The sequence below is a fragment of the Theropithecus gelada genome, chromosome 1 (genome assembly GCF_003255815.1).
Source record: "Theropithecus gelada isolate Dixy chromosome 1, Tgel_1.0, whole genome shotgun sequence".
Taxonomy (NCBI): Eukaryota; Metazoa; Chordata; class Mammalia; order Primates; family Cercopithecidae; genus Theropithecus; species Theropithecus gelada.
In genome coordinates this window covers 184,520,719-184,536,553 of record NC_037668.1, presented here as the reverse complement: position 1 = coordinate 184,536,553, position 15,835 = coordinate 184,520,719, and the positions used below count along the sequence as shown (strand labels likewise).

At 43.4% G+C, this 15,835-nt stretch overlaps 1 protein-coding gene across 3 annotated transcripts in view; it reads left to right on the top strand.

Annotated features, from left to right (window-relative positions):
• CACNA1E (calcium voltage-gated channel subunit alpha1 E) overlaps nt 1–15,835 on the top strand; it is a 402,433-nt gene that overhangs the window by 103,921 nt on the left and 282,677 nt on the right. The gene's annotated exons all lie outside the window — the stretch shown is intronic.

Here is a 15,835-nt window from a genome sequence, read left to right as displayed (position 1 = left end):
GGTGGAGAAACTGGACTGTTTGACTGCATGAGAGAAGACTTACAGTAGATGTTAATCTCTCTGCAAATAACGGTTGCTACATGGTTGTTGAAGCAGCAGATTCATAGGGACCCGTAGGGTTCTTTTGTCAGCACAACCAGGAAGGGCCCCTGCGTCCTTGCATGCATGTCCAGAGGGTGTTCAAGAGTCGGTGCAGGTGCTGAGCTTGGCTGAGTCAGTTGTCCTCTCTGTGCTCTTTTTCCCATCCCTCACATCTTCCCTTCTTAGTGGATCTTCAGGTGTCCCTGGCTTTGTGGATTGCCTTTGCAGGCCCTTGATTTCCACCTGAACTCACAGGACTTTGCTCCTGTTCCTCCTCCAGACCCGCTGCTTAGCCCTCTTCCCAGCAGGGACCATTCCCTTGCTGTCTCCTCAATTCACGGGTGAATGTGCTCCAGGCAAAGAGCTTGGTCCTCTTGAGATACCCGCTGAGGGGCTGAGGGTTGCGGTTCTATCCCACAGGAATGGATGATCATATTTAGTCTTACAGTCACTTGGTGCTCTCATCTACCACACTGTGTGGCTCTAAGATGCACGTTTTTCATGCTGGAACACTGCTGAAATCAGCCTGTGTCTTACAATAATGGCATGATATAGTTTAATTGACAGCATGTTTTTCTTTCTTAGTGCTACATAAAATTATGGGGCATCATACAATTGTTGGGGTTGTAGATTCAATGACATATGATACCAACCAGGGAGGCAGGCAAGCGAACTTTAGAGATGAGTCATCTGGTACTCGAAGAGGGTAAGTTATTCGTCTAAGATCTCTCCTGCCTCTTAATGGCAGATGCAGGAGTCAGAATGGTGCCCTTTGATCCAGGGCTGGTGTTTTGACCCCTGCCCTGTGCAGCCTCCTTTCCAGGCCACCCGGTATCCTCCTTTGTCTTCCTGACACCTGCACCCACAGCAGTCCCTGCTGACAGCTCTTCCTTCCCACCTCATCTCCAGGTGTCACCTCCTATTTTCCCCTGTGCACAGGAGGAATGACAGGTGCTGGAGCATGACACAGTGCCTCGGGGCTGAAGCTGCACAACTTCTCAGCTCTCAGTGCTGACAGGAGGGAAGTGGGTGCTGAGGTGTCAGTCAGCTGGCTCAGTGTAAGACCTACTCTTACTGACCTTTGCTAAGAGATGACTAGTTGGGGGGCCTGGGCAACCACATTCTGCCTGTGACCTGTGACCTCCTAAACTTTCATATTCTTTGGCCTATAAGTTGAGGGTGTGCATGGTTCAGAAAGTGCATTTATGTTCATTGCCTCATCTTGTCCTCATAATGCCATAGTAAAGACCTTGTTAGCCTCATTTTACAGATGAAGAAACTGAGAATCAGAGAGGGCACATGAATTGCTTGTAGGCACTAGATCCAGTACTTGAGCCCACATCTCCTGGCTTCAGGTTCCTTCTTTGACTCACTTTTCCCCATTCTGTCAGTTACTTCACAAACCCCAAGGGCCCCATGGTTCTAAGGCTCTGTGGTTGCAGGTTCCTTTAGTCCCCGTGAGACAGTGTGGGATGAGCTCAGGGAGGGGCATAATCAGGCAAATGTTCACTCTCAAAAGTGGGGCTTCACATGTGAGTTGAAGGGGACAGGGGCCCCATGTGTCCATCCTGATACTTCTCTCTGTGGTAAAGAAGGCATGCCACTTTAACTGTCAGCATAGCATGGTTTGATGTGTAGAGAGTGGATCAGAGTTCCAGCTGATTTCTTCATTAATTGGCTTGTTTGTTCACTCATTCACTCACCTATTCATTAATTCAGTGAAACTAGTAGTGGGTTGTTGAAGGCAGAAGGAAATGCTGGGACCGAGAGACATGGACATTATTGTACTTTCCCACCTGCTAAAAGACAGTGGAATTTGCCATTTTTTTAATACATTCTTATCTTACAGAACTTGGGATCTCTCTTGCATTGCGAACAACTCAGGCAATTTCTAAACACTTGTCAGGCCACCTGGAGAATGCCAAATTAGTTGAAGTCACTACTACACATTTGTCTTAAGAGTAAGTTATAAAAATATAGTACCTGGAATAGATGGGCAGATGAGAAGGGAGGATGAGAGTCAAGGGCACTCCTAAACCATGGGTAACAACACGGAAATGAAGGCGAGGACTGTGCCTTAGATGCCCACTCATCTCCATATGCCCAGTGCCTGGCATATAGTTGGTACTCAGTAAATGCTGATGGAATTGAATTACTGGCCTGTCCCCAGATTCTCTTGTCTATAGGATACAAAAATGAGTGCTGGGGGAAGGCTGGGGCTGGGGTAGAGAGGGGTTGTCTGTTCCCAGCCTTCCCCATTGGCCTGGCTGAGCCAGGCAGTGTCTATGTCTCTCTCATCTCTATCTACCTCTTCCAGGCTGCTCATATTCTGGTCACTCTATTAGGAAAATGAAAGCTGGGAGCTCCATTTCTAGGCCATTAAGCAATATTGGGATTCCAGTCATCTGTGATTATTTACCAGGTTGTCAGTGTTACCTCCTGAGAATTGCTTCCTGGGTGATGAGGGCAGAGTCAACGCTGCATATTGAAGACGTAACCTCATTGAAGTAGCTGTGGATGGGATGGGGGTTGGAAGGGTGGATAAGGAGAAAGCAGGGGTATCACATCACCTGGCATTTACCATATAATAAAAATGGCCATTTATTGAACCATATGCCAAAGACTAGACACACACACACACACACACACACACACACACACACACACACGATTTCTAATCCTAAAAATGGTACCAGGAGATGAGAATCATTAGGCTTGACTATTACCCAGTCCCATTTTACAGATGAAGAAGCCAAGGCACAGACAATTCAAGTAACTTGTCCAAATCCAAATGGTTGGTATAAGGTAAAGTCAGAATTTGAACCTAGACCTGTTTGCCTTTAGCACCTGGGCACCTTCCCTAGGCCAAGTGATGTCACTGTCTTAGGCTCAGCGATGGCACCAGCTGTTCTGTGCTACTGGAACAATTTAGTCTCCTTTCCCTATTTCCTTTGTTCCTCTTAGGGTTCGGGCCAAATAGAGAAAAGCGTGTTATCCCTTTCCATCTAGGAAGTCTTTATTTTCCATTGTATGTTTAAGTATTGGTGACATTACAGAGCTAGTCTTGAGTGTTGGTAATATTGTCTATTTTCGTACAACCCCCCCCAAATCAGCTCAAAATATGCTCTTTCCTGAGTTTTGCCAGCCTTGTGTGGGAGGTGACCTGTGTTGGCTCTTCCCTTTACTGTGGAGGACATGGTGTAGACTCTGGGGAGGGGCAGGTGTGTCTGTGCCTGGCTCTTCCTCCTTCCTCTGCCAAGATCATCACCCCGGGGCCCAGGAGGCCCCTCAAGAGCTATTGCTGAATACTCACCGTGTGCTGGGTACTGTGTTTGGTGTGGGTGGAATGGGGCCTAGTGTCTTCCACGGTGGTGGGGGCTGGGGCCACGCAACATGAGAACCTGAAAGGGTGTCCAGCCTAGCCCTGGGGCACTGGGGAAAGTTTCTTGAAAGAAGTCACATTTAAACAAGTGTAAAGGATGGACATATGGGACTCAGCTGGGCGGGGAAGGAGAAGAGTCTTTCTGGTAGAAACAATGCTATGCACAAATGCCCTGTGCGGGTGTCGCATGGAGAGAGGCACACAGACAGACCACAGGACACTTCTGGAAGCCTGACGGGTGGCATGGGGAGAGACCTGTAGAGGTCAGCAGGGGCCAGTCTAGGCCATTCTGAGGAGTCTGTACTTTAACCAGAGGGCAGTGGGGAGCCACCGAAGGCTTTGAGCAGGGGGTGCACTGTTTTGCTCTGAGTCTGCTCTGGATGTGGCTCAACTCGTTTTTCTTTGTTGCCCTGGAATCAACTCTGAGGAAAGCCATGGAGAAGAGTCTGGAGCCATCTCTACCTCCTTAGCTGCAGTTTGGGAGGATGTGCAGAGCCAAGCAGAACGAGGGGAGGCAGAGGAAAAGGGAGCAGGAGAGAGGAGAGCCAGGGAGTGCCGCAGGAAAGCTGGGAGCTGCCGTCCTCATCCAGCTTCTCACCAGTGGCACATGCAGGATGATTTAGCCTGAAGCCTGTTGGTAGGAAGACGCTATCTCGAGCTAAATATATATTGATAGGTATTTTTAGAGGGTTTTCTGTAAGGAGGCTGCCCTAATACAAGAGTTTCCTGAGCAGCTAAAGATCGAGGAAAGCAGAGTTTTCCTCTGGGAGCACTGTCTCTCTGGGGCTGAGAATGTGGGGGAAGAGTTGTGAAAGCAGTCCTCGGGCCCCCAGCCCAATTTAAATCCCTGTGGTAATAGTATGATATCACTGGGTATTTATATAGCATCGTCAGGCCAGTGAGCCTGGCGGGATCTCACAGACCTGTCTTTTACTTGTCCTTACCGTTCTGGGCAAGTGAAGGAGGCAGATGGGGAGCAAGGGCAGAATGGGTAGAGGGAGGAGACGTGAGAACTTGTTATTTAGGAGATGGGGAAACAGAGGCTGAGTGGAATGAGGCAAGGGACTCAGAGATTCTCAGCTGAGCTGGTAGATGACCAGATATTTACTTAGTGCCTTAATGCTAGGCACTAAAGCTGGCATCAGCATTATTAATGCTGATGTTGGGGAGGTCTGCAAGCCTGGAAGACTTACCGCTTTTCAGTTCTTCCTCTCAGCATCGTTGCTGGCTGCTCCTCTGACAGACCTCCACCTCCTCCTCTGACTTTTTGTGTATTTCTCGTTCCACATTGGGGAGTACAACTGCCACTTGCAGTATCTCCTTTTATCAGAACATTATTTCTGTTCCAATTGCATTTCCCCCCAGATGGGCGAATGATGGAAAATATAAGGTTGGAGTATAGGATTTTGATTCTGGGGAGAGGTGGGCAAAAGGCAAAATGTGAAGCTTAAAGATCTCTTCTTAGCTCTGTGCTGCTGATAAACCCAGTTCCTTCAGGGAGACTCTGAGTGAGAGTGCCAGTTAGTAGTTGATGGGCAGCTGAGATGGGATTGTGCCTTGGGTGGGAGGGAATTTTTTCTCATGTATGCACTCCCGTCTTTTTTTCTAGATTGAGATACACCATTGGTTCACTCAACAGATACATATTGAATATCCACTGTGTTCCAGATGTAAGACACTGGTGTTGGGATGGTTTCTCTTTCCTGAAAGGCTTCTTCTTGCCACTCTCACCCATTGACAGAAGCTCCGTACGGACAGAACTGAGTGGGGCCTGAATTGGCTTTGATATCACCAAAGAGGAGGAAAAGCCAGAGGGAGTGAAGAAAGCTTCAAAATCCCTGAGTGATTTGTTTTGGGACTTTTTTTGTCTCCTGGATTTGCATTCATTCAGGGTGATACAGGGAAAGAAATGGCAAGGTGCTTTCTAAGTCAGACCACTCTCCTGGACCTGGAGCTCTTATTTGAAGGCAGTTAAACGCGTGCATTCTTGTGCTTTGCGTGAGTGTATGTGAAAGAGGGAGGTGGGGTGAAAATTCCCAGGTGTGTCTTCAAAGCAGAGGTGGATATGGCATAAATGGGAATTCCATAGATTTACAAGAATTGAGAATTAAAGGAACTGTTTACATTTCTGTTCTGTGGTTGAAATATGTCTCCTCCTTTGGGTAGAAATTTGTGCACTTGTGTCTGTGTTGTAAATATAGTCCACAGTTAAGTATAACTGTGTTGGTGTGAAATGTGAAAATGCAACAGCACTATTTAATGTATGTGTCATTGAAGTCAGGAAATAGCAGATATAGTGAGTGCAGAGTGGTTACCAAAGGGAAGGGGCAAGGGGGGCAGTGCCAATGTTGAGAGGAAAATGGGGTACGCTGGTTTGAAAGAGAAACATATGAAGACAAGGGTAAGGCTAAGGTTACTAAAGCTCAATCACTGAATTTTAGATCTAGGAGAATAATAAATTTGCCTAACTTTCCCTTCCTTATTATTTTTTTCACAGAAGAGAAGACTGAGGTGCATGTTGCTAAGTAACTTGTCCAGGGTCTTTTAGATGGTGTGTGGTGAGCTGGGGCTTGGATCCTTTGTAATTCCAAATCTAGCACTCTGTTGCAGCTATGCCTTACTACCCCTGGCGATGAGAATCTGCTGCTTTTTGGTTGTATTTAGGACATGAACCTGGAGGTATTAAAAAATAAGAGTTTCTATTATTTGGCTGGAATATATATGTGCAACTTACATGGAAACAGAGTTTAATCTCATGGACCGAATGACTTGGGGGCTCTGGGTTCTGGTCCTGATCCTGACGTACATTCTTTCTGTCATACTGGTGATAATGTAACCCATCTCAGCTTGGCTTTCCTTTATGAAACTTCGTTTATGAAGTGAAGGTAAAACCTGCTAGGGCTACTTCCACCAGGTTTCATGACAAGCAAATAGGATAGTGATGATGTTGGTAATGACAGCTCCCATTTAACCAGGAGCTCATGTCTTATTTTAAATGCAGAAGGCTTTGTATACTATATTGGCACTTGGACATATTATTTTAAATATAGAAACATAAGGCAATACTGATATTATCTCCATTTTACAGATGAGGAAACCAAAACTCAAAGAGGCGAAGTCACTTGCCCAAGGTCAAACAGTTACTAAGGGGAGAGATTGGCACTTTAATTCTATTATCAACAATTCTAAAGCCCTTGCTATATCTAGTGTACAGCACAGCCTCCACCACCAAAGTGTTTTGCAAAACAATAAAGCAAAATACCAAATCAGTGAACAATAATACCTTCCCTCCAGGACAGTGATATTATAAAGATAAATGTTAAAATACATATAAAGCACCCTGAATGCCTTGAAAAAAACCAGCATATAAAAATTGAAAGTACTCAAAATACTGTGGTTCTGTAGACCTCATTAAGAATGGTCATTTATCTCTATAAAACTTGCAACCACAGAAACAAATTTCACTGAAACCTATTGCAAATTTTAAAACTATGGCAAATTAAAAATTTTCTATTAGTTATAATTTTGCCTCAGGAGAGAAGTTTACTACATATTGCACATAGGATATATCTTATTTCCTTTCAGCAGTATATCTAATTTTATCAAAATTAGTCAAATCCTGCTACAGTCATTACCCATAAGAACAACAAAGAAGTTCCAAGAGAAAAAGTTGAAACAAAGGCATTTATTTTAAACTTTACTAACAAGGAAAATGTTACGTTTTCTAGAATTCCATTTTTTTGGTCTTCTCTTTCTTTGTCTTCTATCCTCTCCACTTCTCACAACACATACACAGGCCAGAAGGGTCAGCCCCTGTCCGCCCACATCTGGATGTGACCCAGGAAGGCTGACAATGCCCTCTCTCCTCCAGGAGGAATGTCTAGGCAGAGCCCTTGCATAGAGGAGGGGCTGAAAAGAAGCCTGAGGTCTGACTTCTTCCCTCTTGTCTTTCATTTCCTTCCTTCTTGGCTGCCACTCTTCTGTCAGTTGCCTGGGCCTTGGTGACAGAACATTTAGGAAGAGGGCTCAGGGCCATGGTTTTTCTCCCTGGCCTCCAACACCGGGACAGTAACTAGGAGGCAGAGTGATAAGTGTGGCTGCTTCACATGTCAGATGCATCAGAACCAATTTATATCACTGTAAATCGTTTACAATGTACAATTTACAGATGGGGGTCCCTGCATCTCACCACCTCCCCACCAGCCCTCTGGGGCCCAGCTGGCCTTGGAGAGTCCTTATATAGTCCAGGTCGGCATGACTAGCCATGGAGAGTTCAATCTGAAATAGAACTGAAACTGACCTGGTTTGGGTTATCTTTGCTGTTGAATCTTAGTCAAAACTCTGGGTGAGGGAGAGACAATCAGAAAGAAGCCCACTCAGGGCTAAGCATCCCTAATACCCATATATGAAGCTCTGAACTATGGTGTGGGGGAAAATGGACAGAGTCAGGAGAAGACAGGAGGGAAGGAAGTATAGAGGCAGCCAGTATTAGTTGAGCACATCCTGTGTTCAAACATTGTGCTGACTGCTAGGGACGCTGCACTGGGTGGAGATACAGCCTTTACTCACAGCTTGCTGTCCAGCAGAGAAGACAGATATTTACTTTAATTTAATAGTGTATAATGTGCTGCATAGAACAAGAGTTAGGGTGCTAGGAGAACTTTTCACTGGGACCCTAACCTAATTTGAGACCTGAAGGCTGAGTCGCACTTAGCTAAGATGAGATGAGAAGAGGGAAGGGGACAGGAGGACGAGGGTTCCAGGCAGAGGGTAGGGCAGCTGTGCAGGGCTAGAGATGGGGGAGGCCATTGCAGGTCTGAGAAACAAAAAAGTAGGCTGGAGGGGCCCACAGTGATTGTAATCTAAGAGGGGTTGGAAAGCAGGCAGGGACCACATCTTTCAGGGCCTCATTGGCATGTCCAGGCATGTTCAGTGGGAGGCCATTGAATGGTTTGAAACAGGAAAGTGAACAGATTTGTAGGAGAGGCATGATGTTTGCAGAGAAAAAGATAGAACAAGTTGCCCAAATGACTTCATGTCTCCTCAGAATTAGGGACATAGGATTAAAGTCCTCAGAGTCCCTTTCTTCCCTCTTGCCTCCTCCTTCAACTATAATTTTGTTTAACCTATTGGAGCTGTACCAAAACCCAGTCTACAGACCTTACAATCTAGCCTAGCACATGTTAAAGATTTGTTAACCTGCCCAGAGTAGAGACATAGTCCCTGGCCTTCTGAGATTATACTCTGAGCATCTCCTACTGATTCAAATAATGGGTAAGAATTGATGAGTGTGTGGGCTTTTATTTTTTATATTCAGCAGAGAAATTATTTTAAAAATGCTTTGCTGAGAACATTGCTGTATGATTATTATGATTTTAATTTTTCTGATAGAACAATAGTCAAAAGGATCAAGCCAACCCACATGCTTGTTTATGGGATGTTTCTCTTTTCCCTGTTCCCAAAGCCCATGACACATCATGATGCTGAATCTGGATCCTAACTGAACTCTGGTTAATAACCACTGTAAATATAACATTTTGTGATTTAGAGGCCCTACATTCTTCCAGTGGGGAGCTCAAAGTGTTCTGTGGGTTACGTTCTACCCACTCATTTGGAAAAGGGAAATAGAGAATCCCAGTTCTCTTTCCAAGTAAGTGTTGTATTCTCTGTTCTGGAGACAGGTCACTGAGATGGATTCTTCACATATGGACTCTGGTGATAGAGATGGGAAGGGAGTAAATGCTTACCCCGGTCTTTTCCCCTTCCTGCTTCCATCCCACATCCCTTCTTCAGATGAGTGCAGCCAGCTCTTTAACGTTGTAGCTTCTTCCTCCCGGCTCTTCTGTTACCCTTTTCTTAGTCTCCCTAATCCTTCCCTGTTTTCGTTTTACATTCTGTTCTGAAATACAAGACTTGGGGAGTTTGGGGTAGATGCCACAGAGGGTGGTAGGTCCGTGGTGTTGTGGTTGTGGTGTTGTGAGAGACTCATTCTGACCAAGACCTTGTTAGAACTTTGTCTATTAGACTCTGACCTCCAGTCCTTCTTCTCCAATAAACAAATTCAAGTTTAGGGTGGGATCTCCCTACTGGGAATCTGATCAGGTCAAAGTTTGCTCGTACTGCAAATAAAGGAGGAGGAACTTCCAATGATTTCCACTCCCCCCAGCTGTGACTGGTCTGAACTCTAAGCAACAAGAAATCACCTACAAGCACTGGCTGCTTCCTGAATAAAGTTTCCCACAAATATGTAATATAGTATATTTTGTAGTGTGTGATTTATAAAATACAAATACATCTAAAAGTATTGTTGAATAAATAGTATTGTTTTCTTTTTAAATTTATGAAATATAGCATAGTGGTTAACAATTTGGGCTTCATAGACAAGCAAACCTGAATTCATATCTTTGCTCTGCTGTTTACTAGTTCTGTAGTTGTGGGCAAGTGACCCAGGTTCTGTTAAGTCTCAATGTCTCCATCTACATAGAGAAAGGAATGACTCTGGGTAATAACAATTATTTAACCATGTTGTTAAGGGGCTATAGTAATTGAAATAACTCCTCCAAGGGATGGGGTTGGTCTTGAATTTTTGACATTAGAAAGAGAGCCTCACACTTGAAAGAATGAGAATTGCTAGTTCAGTGTAACTAACCCATTGATATGAAAAAAGGAGATGAGGCTCGGAACTGCAATGTATGCCCCATACTCTTGTCTCTAGTTGGAACGTGGAATCAGGGTTTTGGCTGTGGCTAATGCCTGATTTTAGTCAAGCTGGTCTTCAGTTTTGTGTAGAGGTGACGGGGAAAGGAGAAGTAGAAGTTAGATACAATGCTTCGCTTGTGAACAGAACAGTCTAATTGGAGCTCATGAGATATGTGGCCCATATTTGATTTTTGGTATTTGGTAGTGGAGGTTGGGGAGTTGGGAGCAAGCAGCTGTCATCCTTTTGGGAAGCCATGCTGTCCCCAGTAGGTGACACCCTAAGTCTCTTTGCCATTGAGGCCCCACTACCCTGCACTGGTATGAGTTAGGCTGCTCATGCAGAGCTCTTTCTCAGCCATTATTCCTAACTGTTTTCCTTTTCATAAAGTGAATGGGCTTATGCTTCTCCCTCAACCAGGCTATGAAAGAAGACACTTGCGTTCCCAAGTGGTGGTTTTATTTTTATTTTTATTTTATTTTTTATTTTTTATTTTTTTTTGAGACGGAGTCTCGCTCTGTCACCCAGGCTGGAGTGCAGTGGCCGGATCTCAGCTCACTGCAAGCTCCGCCTCCCGGGTTTATGCCATTCTCCGGCCTCAGCCTCCCGAGTAGCTGGGACTACAGGCGCCGCCACCTCGCCCGGCTAGTTTTTTGTATTTTTAGTAGAGACGGGGTTTCACTGTGTTAGCCAGGATGGTCTCGATCTCCTGACCTCGTGATTCGCCCGTCTCGGCCTCCCAAAGTGCTGGGATTACAGGCGGTTTTTATTTTTTTATATTTTATGTTTGTGTGGGAAATTATGGATAAAGTGAAATAATTGTAAATAAATGGTATCTTTCCTTTTTTAAAAAAGAGCAATTTAATTGGAGTAGAATGTATGTGTATGTGTGGTCCTAAGGCAGCTGGCAACAATATGACCAGTATAGACCTTGTTCCGGGTTGGCTGGTCCAGGCTCTAGGAGTCTCATTTTTAAAATCTAAAATACCTCTCTTGCAAGATGTATGTATTAGATTGAGCAGGGCTGGATGCTCTAATAAATAACCCCCCAAATTTCAATGGGTCAACATAGTAGGTTTCTCTCTTGCTCCTTGAACAGGCTGTTCTGAACAGTGCTCCTGGCTTCCCTCCACTTGGTGATGTAGAGACCCAGGCTCCTTCTATCTGGTAGCTCTGCTGTCCTCTATGATCTCATGGTTTATGACCCTTCAAGAGAAGTAGAAAGAGAGAGTAAGAATAAGGCATACTCCTTAAAGGTATTGGTATAGAACTGATACACATTATGTCTAGTCACATCCCACTGACAAGGAGCTGCCATGTGGCTCAGCCTAGTTGCAGGTGAGACTGGGAGACCTAATCCCTAATTGGGCAGCTGCCTTCTAGCAACAACCTTACCCTGTGGAAAGGACAGCATCAATTTTGGAGGACAGTAATTATCTCTTAATTGTCTATGTGGATATAAATTGTCAGATGCATAGGAGATGTATAATAAATGTTTTCTTGTAATTATTATTAACATCCACTGAGTCAAGAAATATTTGCTATGTGTATACAAAACATTTTGCTAAGTATTGAGGCTATGAAGATAAATAATAAGATACCTGGCCCCAAGGAACTTTAAGTCTGATGTGTAGATAGTATATATGGGTAGATGATTTTCATTTGAGCTTGACATCATTTGATCAGAAGAAAAAACTGGAAATAAATGTGCTCTACTCTGTACAATCAGCTTTCTATCTGTCCATCTATCCTCCTTTCATTGAAGGGTTCCCATGTATAAGGCCTAGCGGTGAGCAGTAGGAGGGACAGCAGTAGAGAATAGGGAAGAGATGGAAGATCAATGGGAATGTGGTTTCACTTTGCCTTAATGCAGCAGCTGTTGACACACTAGATGCTGGTGTAAGTAGCCATTGAACTGATTTTGCCACCTCTCTTGATCAAGCTTTGAAGATAAGAGTGGGAAACAATTAGTGTATTTCATATATTTTTTTTTGTGATGCTTATTTTTGTCCTCTTCAAGATAGCAAAACCTAGAGGTAGTCAGCCAGCTGAGGCTATTTATAAAATGTCCGTGTTGACCTGGATATCACTACTGGTTAACATTTGTCAAATTCTAAACTCTGTAGTCTAGTAAAACAGAGGATCAGGAGCCAATTTCAGAGGGAAAACCAGCCTTTCATTTACGAATTTCTTTTCTATCTTCAGCCTGCACAAAGAAGGTTGAGAAGTCAGAAGTTTAGTTATGAACTGGGTACTGCTACAACAAATAGAGTCAGTAGTAAATAAATGGTTGTCATGAGTCTTTGGAGAAGGATTTATTATTGTGGCCATAGATTGGAGTGGTCCTTGAGGATGCTAATTATGTTGCTCCTTGTTGCAGTTTATGACATGCCTTCTACGTGGCATGATTGGATCTAGGGGAGCTATCCTTTTCCATGGAAAAAGGCCAGTTTGGTCTTAGGTTCATAGCCCTAAGGAAAGGAGTTTCAGAAAGCAGTTGTCCAAATTTTTCAGCCTCCTTGATATTTCCAATGTACAATTCTGGAAAAGGGCTCCTTAATTCAGAAATTGACCTTTGTTGCAGGGATGCTAGGTCAGGAGGCAGGGAGGGTAAGAATGGAAAAAAGAGCTGAGATTACCTAGTTATTCAGGACTGTGGACCTAATTAATAGCTAGTGTTCAGTGCTAATCACTGCATTAAACATTTCAAAGCGTTTAAAAAAATTCTTGGCAACATCCGTGTGAGGTGGGCACTATTATAATCACTGCTAGATGAGGAAACCAGGGCTTCGGTGGTTCAGTAATTTCCCCATATCATGCTGCTAATAGTTGGTGAGGTCAGGATTCCAGTGAGGAAGCTGCCTCCAGAGCTTAGGTTTCTGACCATGATGCTACACTGCCTTCCTAATTTGAGTATCTAGTGGCCGCATGGTCTGAATTTTTTGTTTTTTACTCCCGATGCATCTTAATTAACAAAAGTGAAAGGATGTATCTGCTGGTCTGGATGTCAAAATCCATCCAGGGGAATATAAAATTCACTACTTGGTTTTAGTTACTGGAAAAATGGCTTCTATTGAAGGGGATTAAGAGAACAATAGATATTGGTTTTTCTATATCATTCTGATCTTGAAATCATTTTAGAAATATTGTCCATGTAGCCTATTAACAATAGGCTAGAGTTACAACACAGGACAGCCTGGCAAGATGCAAGGAACAAAGACTCTGGCATGACATAGTTCTGTATTTGAAGTCTGCTTCTGGCTTTGTGACACTGAGCAAGTTATTTAACCTCTCAGCCTCAATTTCCTTATTGGGAAATGAAGGATTCAGGGCATTTCTGAGTATTTTATGAGGCTAAACTGGGGGGTATGATATATGTTGAGCATTTGAAACAGTGCTCTGTACATAGTAGATTTTCAACAGTGGTATCTGTTACTATTTTCTAGTTTATTGATGAGGAAGGGGAAGCATATAATGAACAAATACATTCTCTGGGTTACTCTATCTCCCACAAAAAACTTACTCTAGCTGGGATGAAGTTGTTGTCCTTGTATTTTCAATCTGTTGCTACTTGTACTGGATTGTGCTAGCTTCTAGAACATACTAAATCTTGAGTTAATTTCTCAGTCCATTTGGGCAGCTGTATCAAAAGTATCATAGACCAGGTGGCTTATAAACAACAGACATTTATTTCTCAACAGTCTGGAGACTGGGAAGTCTATGATCAAAGCAGATTCAGTGCCTGGCAAAGGCCCCTTTCCTGGCTCCTGAACAGCTGTCTGTGTTCGCACATGGTCGAAGGGGTGAGGGAGCTCTCTGGTGTCTCTTTTACAAGGACACTAATCCCATATAAGAGCAGAGTCCTCATGACCTAATACCTTCTAAAGGCGGAATCTCCAAATATCACATTGGGGATTAGGTTTCAACATATGGATTTTGGGGATATACAAACATTCAGTCTATTACAGTGAGCTTTAGAGTCCTGGAATCACTTCATCTTTGATCTGTGTTTATAGCTTAATTTATCTTGATAACAGGTTTTAAAGTATAATTGAATAGCTACACTCTCTTGATAATATTAAAGTAGGGCTATATCTTTAAGGCACAGTATCAACTGGCTGTGAACAAAATGCTTGGCTGATATATATGGTCTTCTTTTTCTCTCTCTATTCTTTTTTGAATTCTCATTCCAGTTCTGGTTCTAAATGTGGCTTCAGTAAATAGATCCACTTTATTTCCTTTCTAGTTCCTTACTTCCTTCCCATGCCTTCCTACTTATATAATCAAAATCTCATGATAGTTCTATGTTGTTTGTGTTGCTTTCCAATTACTTATCTGAGTCTTCCTCTTTTGAGAGAATATAACACATTAATACTTGTTGTAATAAATGGTTTGTTTTTGTTTTTATTCCATTCTTTTATTTGCTATTTATTAGACTTTATTACTGTTTCTTCATTTTTCTTCTGTATTTCTTTCTGTATTGATCAGTATATCTTATAAATCAGTTTTTTAATAATTATCTACTGGATTATCAAACTCTTGTGGTGGAGACTATTTTTTATCTGTTTCATTTTACTCCCCATCTTTCCACTTCTGATATGGTTTGGTTGTGTTCCTACCCAAATCTCACCTTGAATTTTATCTCCCACAATTCCCACGTGTTGTGGGAGGGACCCGGGGGAGGTAATTGAATCATGGGGGCTGGTCTTTCTCATGCTGTTCTCGTGATAGTGAATAAGTCTTATGATATCTGATGGGTTTATCAGGGGCTTCCACTTTTGCTTCTTCCTCATTTTTCTCTTCCTGCTGCCATGTAAGAAGTGACTTTTACCTCCTGCCATGATTCTGAGGCCTCCCTAGCCAAGTGGAATTGTAAGTCTAATTAAACCTCTTGTTGTTTCCAGTTTCAGGTATGTTTTTATCAGCAGCATGAAAACGAACTAATGCAGTAAATTGGTACCAGGAAAGGGGTGTTGCTGAAAAGATATCTAAAAATGTGGAAGTGACTTTGGAACTGGATAACAGGCAGAGGTTGGAACAGTTTGGAGGGCTCAGAAGAAGACAGAAAAATGTGAGAAAGTTTGGAATCTCCTAGAGACTTGTTGAATGGCTTTGACAAAAATGCTGATAGTAATATGGACAATAAGGTCCAGGATGAGGTGATCTCAGGTGGAGATGAGGACCTTGTTGGGAACTGGAGCAAGGTGGCTCTTGTTATGTTTTGGCAAACAGACTGGTGGCATATTGCCCCTGCCCTAGAGATTTGTGGAACTTTGAACTTGAGAGAGAAGATTTAGGGTATCTGGTGGAAGAAATTTCTTAGCAGCAAAGCATTCAAAAGGTGACTTTGGTGCTGTTAAAAGCATTCTATTTTAAAAGGTAAACAGAGCATAAAAGTTCAGAAAATTTGCAGCCTGACAATGCAGTAGAGAAGAAAAACCCATTTTTTGAGGAGAAATTCATGCTGGCTGCAGAAATTTGCATAAGTAGCAAGGAGCCTAATGTTAATGCCCAAGACCATGGGGAAAATGTCTCCAGGCCATGTCAGAGACCTTCAGGGCAGCCCCTCCCATCACAGGCCCAGAGGCCCAGGAGGAAAAAGTGGTGTTGTGGGCTGGGCCTAGGGTCCCTGTGCTGTGTGCAGTCTAGGGACTTGATGCCCTGTGTCCCAGCTG